The 5723-nt window shown below is 37.1% G+C and overlaps 1 pseudogene; it reads left to right on the top strand.

Annotated features, from left to right (window-relative positions):
* The first annotated feature begins 614 nt into the window (after window positions 1-614).
* Window positions 615-4953, top strand: LOC133784649 (MDIS1-interacting receptor like kinase 2-like; annotated as a pseudogene).
* Window positions 4954-5723: the final 770 nt, after the last annotated feature.

Below are 5723 nucleotides of genomic sequence, written 5' to 3'. Positions count from 1 at the left end.
TGGGGACCTAAAAATATATTTATATTATTTTAAAAATAACAAACATAAATTAAGTATCATAAACTAACTTCATAAAATAAGTATAAAAAATTTCATATTAAAGAAAAGTATTGAAAAAATTTACACTAGTGTATGATTACCAGCAGGATAGGATATTATATTGACCATTCATTCAAAATAATGTATGAACATGTTGAATAATCAAGATCATAATAATTAATTTTCATGAAATAATTTTTTTTAAAAAAATCATGGATCTTATTTTCCTGTATGCATAAGAGATGATCATATCCTATATGTACAATTTGATTTTGATCCAATAAGTAATACATGATTCACTTTCTAAGTCAACAAAAATAATTTCCTGGAAATTAATAGTCAAGAAGTAGAAAATGCACTGCTGTCCTGTCGGAGTTGAATTGTTCTTTGTTTTCTCTTCTTTTGCTCTTATTCAAAGCTTCAAATCAAAATGGACCCTCGCTTCTGCTTGTGTCCTTTTCAGTTTCACTCTGAATTTAATATATGTTTTGGAATTGTAGAATTGGAATAATTTTTTTTCTTTCTTCCCTCTGCAATGACAAAGAACAGAGATACCAAGCACTACAAAAATATAATAAATAATAATAAATAAAAAAGATTGAAATGCGAATGGTTTTATTCTGAAAGTCAAGAAAGTGGCATTAGTTTTTCTTTTGCTTTATGAGAGAGTGACAAAAAAAAAACCAGTTTTATTGGGATTAAGCTCGACAAACTGAAGCCATCACCATGAAAAGAGTTCCAAGAACTCGTTTCTCACTTCTTGTTCTTCTTCTGCTTCACATTTTTGTGATTTCTTTGCTTCCATTGAAGATTGCTTCCTCACCAAGAACACAAGCAGAGGCTCTGATAAAATGGAAGAACAGCTTGGCCATGGAACCATCAACTCTGGATTCATGGTCCAACAACAACATCAACAATCTCTGCAAGTGGAGCAATGTTGTCTGCAGTAACTCCACCGGTGTAATCTCACAAATAGACCTCTCAAACTTGAAACTGAATGGAACACTGGACCAGTTCAACTTCTCTCCATTCCTTAACATCACCGTCTTCAACCTCAACAAATGCAATCTCTCTGGTTCGATACCACCAGCCATTGGTAATCTCACCAAGCTCACTTTGTTGGACTTGAGTGACAATGATATTAAAGGACAGATACCAGTGGAGATAAGCCGGTTAACAGAGCTTCAATATCTCAGTCTGTACAACAATTTTCTTGAGGGGCCAATCCCTTACCAGATCAGCAATCTACCAAAGGTATGGTACTTATCCCTTGGAGCAAACAATTTGGAGAATTCTGAGTGGTCAAAATTTTCAAGCATGCCTTCTTTGACCTACCTTGATATTTATTTGAATCAGTTTAATTCAACATTCCCAGATTTCATATCAAAGTGTAGGAACTTGACCTTCCTAGACATGTCTCAAAACAGCTGGAATGGTTCAATTCCAGAGTCTGTATTTTCCAATCTGGGCAAACTCCAATCTTTCAATCTTAGTAATAACTTTCTCAGCGGTGAAATTCCTGAAGGAATTGGTCTCCTACAAAATCTTGAGGTTCTTGAACTGTATAACAACTCCTTTAGTGGGAGTATTCCTTCTTCTATTGGCCAACTCAAGAATCTCTTACGCCTTGATCTTCGCATGAATTTGTTAAACTCAACAATTCCTTCTGCGCTTGGTTCTTGCACTAAGCTCGTTTACTTGGCTTTGTGTGCAAATGGACTCATTGGGAATTTGCCTTTGTCATTATCCAATCTTAAAAGTGTCACAGATCTTGGCTTATCAGATAATAAACTTTCTGGCCCTCTCTCCTCTGCCTTGATCTCCAATTGGACTGCTCTCACCTCACTACAATTTCAAAACAACAGCCTCAGTGGGCAAATTCCTAAAGAAATTGGGCTATTGAAGAATGTCACTTATATTTTCCTATACCAAAATAGCTTCACTGGTCCAATTCCCAAAGAGATTGGAAACTTGAAGGAACTAGCAAAGTTGGATCTTTCTGGGAACCATCTTAATGGGCCAATTCCAACTTCTCTATGGAATCTCAAAAACCTCGTCTCTGTGAAACTTTTCAACAATAATCTGGTTGGAATCATCCCACCAGAGATTGGAAATCTAGTATCACTGTCAACTTTTGATGTTAACACCAATGGACTCTCGGGAGAGTTGCCGGTTAACATTTCCAGCCTCAGTAACTTGGAGGGGTTGTCTGTTTTCACCAATAACTTCACAGGAACAATCCCCAGAGACTTTGGGAAGAACAGTCCTAATTTGACATACATTAGCTTTTCAAACAACTCGTTCTTCGGAGAGTTGCCACCATATTTGTGTAGTGGGTTCAAGCTAGAGACTTTGAATGTAAACAACAACAGCTTCACGGGACCATTGCCCGAGTGCCTAAGAAAATGCACCAATTTGAAGAGAGTAAGGCTTGACGAGAATAATTTCTCAGGAAATATTACTGATGCTTTTGGTGTTCACCCCGCTCTTGATTTCGTTCGACTAAGCGACAAATTTGTTGGTCAAATTTCAAGTACGTGGGGGCAATGTGTGACTCTCACCAATTTACAGATGAGTCGAAACAAAATCTTCTGGTAAGATCCCCCCTGAACTCGGGAATGCAAAAAATTTGCACGTTTTGAGCTTAGAGTCTAACGAGTTAAGTGGGGAAATTCCAACTCAACTTGGAAACCTTAATAAGTTGTTCCTTCTCAACCTCAGCAATAACCATTTCACAGGGAGCATCCCTCGAAGCCTGTCCAATCTAACTAAGCTGGAAACTCTTGATGTATCTGTGAACAATGTTTCTGGGACCATTCCAACTTGGCTCGAGGATTATAAATTTTTGTCGAGCTTGAATCTTAGTCACAACAAGTTTTCTGGCGAAATACCTCAAGAGCTTGGCAACTTGGGCTCGTTGAAGTACATGCTTGATCTCAGCGGCAATTCTTTCACTGGAGAAATCCCATCAAACTTGGCCAAGCTTTCATCACTGGAGATCCTCAACGTCTCAAATAATCAACTATCCGGCAAAATCCCATCGTCGTTTTCCAGCATGGTTAGTCTAGTATCGGTCGATTTTTCGTACAACAACTTGACGGGTCCAATCCCAACTGGAAAAGCTTTCCAAAACAAGAACGCTTTCTTGGGAAACCCTGGCTTATGCGGAGACACAGAAGGGGTCAACCTCAATCCGTGTAGCTCAACGTCAAACTACAAATCAAGCAACAAGATTCTTATAGGGGTCCTTGTTCCCGTCTGTGCTTTGATAATACTTGCCAGTGTGACTATTATAATTTGCTTATTGCATCAGAAAGGCAGACTCCTCGACAATGAGAACCGAAGCAATGACAAGTTCGACAACCCAGAGTTGTTGATATGGGAAAAAGAATCAAAGTTCACTTTCCGGGAAATTGTCAATGCCACTGAGGACTTCTCCGAGAAATACTTCATTGGAAAAGGAGGATTTGGTAGTGTGTATAAGGCTGTTCTATCTTCGGGTACTGTTGCTGTCAAACGTTTGAACGTGTCCGACTCGAACGAAGTCCCGAAGAGTTTCCTTAACGAGATAAAGACTTTGACTGAAGTCAGGCACCGAAACATCATAAAGCTATATGGATTTTGTTCAAGGAGGGGCTGCATGTACTTGGTGTATGAATACATACAGAGAGGAAGCTTGGCAAAAGTGTTGTATGGCTTAGACAGTGAAGATCTTGTCTGGGAAATAAGGATGAAAATCGTTCAAGGCCTGGCTCATGCGCTTGCTTACCTACACCATGACTGTTCTCCGCCCATTGTCCACCGAGATGTCACCTTGAACAATATACTTCTCGAGTGGGACTTTGAGCCTAAACTGTCGGATTTTGGCACAGCCAGAATGTTGAACCCTGACTCTTCTAATTGGACTAACGTTCAGGGGTCATATGGCTACATGGCACCAGGTAAATTTGTTTGACAAATCCGTATAAAAGTACTTTTTTTTTATACACCAAGCATTTACAATACCCTTTTCACTAATATTTGATCATTTTTGCAACGAAAATCAGAGCTGGCACAGACAATGCGTGTAACAGATAAGAGTGATGTGTATAGTTTTGGAATTGTGGCTTTAGAAGTAATGATGGGAAGGCACCCTGGGGAGATGCTAGAATCACTATCAGCATCAACAAGAGGATTGTCAAATGATACTGAATTGCTTCTCAAGGATGTCTTAGACCAGAGGTTGCCACCTCCTGATGGAGAATTGGCTGAGGCAGTGGTGTTCATGGTGACTGTAGCCTTGTCGTGCGCTAGAACCAATCCGGACAGGAGGCCAAACATGCGGTTCGTGGCACAAGAACTATCGGCTCGCACACAGCCTTGCCTCTCTGAACCTTTTGGGTTCATAACCATGAACAAGTTGACGGGCTTTCGAAAGTGAGAAGAAACTGTAAGTATATAAACTACAGTTTAGTAATGATGATCGACCTCACATCTTTTCCTTCATCACTAATAATTAATTTGTTAAACATAGTTTTCTATCTTAATTAGTTTTGTGGCTATCCTAAGTGACTCCAATGGTGCTATTATTGCTGCCATGTCAAGACCTGACATTGGTTCTTTCAAAGTGGGCGTTATGGAGGCCATGGCCTTATTATACAGCCTTGAATGGCTTCTTGAGATGCAATTGCAAGTAGATTGCAGTCTAATTGATTCCTTACCGGTGGTTCAAGAATTGCAGTCTGTACAGGTCCTCGCTCTGAATATCACTCATTATTATTTGACATTAGACATCTTGTATCCAATTTCCTTGAAGCACAGATCTCACATGTCTTTAGATATGCTAACACTGAGGCTCATTTGTTAGCTAAGTTTACTCTAACGGTGGCTCATTCTCTACTACTGTACTGAATGTTGTATTATAAATTCTCTCATTAATAATATAATTGTTTTTATCTAAAAAAAAATTATATTTTATATTTTATAACATTTAAATGTATATTAATATAATTATTAAATATTTAGTATTGTATTATATTATTATAATAGTGATATTTTATAACATTTTAATTCCGAATAGTTTATAGTACCGAAAACTAGGTTCAAACATGTTATTTTTCACTAGCATAAAAAAAAATTAGTCACACATACAACAACATGTTTGAACTTAGTTTTCAATACTGTAAACTATTCAGAATTTTATGAAAATTTGCAGGATGCTCTAAATAGCTACAATATACACAGTCATAAAAACAAATTGTGACAAAAATTGTTCACAGATCGAGAACACTGAGAGCTCCACCGATAAAATTTAAAGCGAAGGTCCTGTATATATAATTTAAAAAAAGAAAAAGCATACAAGTCCATATCCCTTTCATTTCAATCATGACTTTATTTTATTACTCATATTGACTTTAGTTAATCATGACTTTGACCTTTGAATGAAAAATGTTTATTTGGTAAACCCTTGTTAAACAGACTCAAACTATTCTAGGATAGATTGGTAATGATGTACAACAATAATACATATTGCTAAATCCTACAAAAGAACAATCTTTTTAATATTTTTTAATAAAACTAAGCAAATATGTATTGAACATTGTTTATATCTAGTAATATATAAATTAAATTGAATTAGTCTTAATTAGATATTTTTGACAGAATCATCTGCCATCAAACAATTTAATTCAATTGGAATTTGCTCA

This window comes from Humulus lupulus, chromosome 1 (genome assembly GCF_963169125.1).
Source record: "Humulus lupulus chromosome 1, drHumLupu1.1, whole genome shotgun sequence".
In the NCBI taxonomy this organism is placed as follows: Eukaryota; Viridiplantae; Streptophyta; class Magnoliopsida; order Rosales; family Cannabaceae; genus Humulus; species Humulus lupulus.
This window is presented reverse-complemented; position numbering and strand designations above follow the sequence as displayed.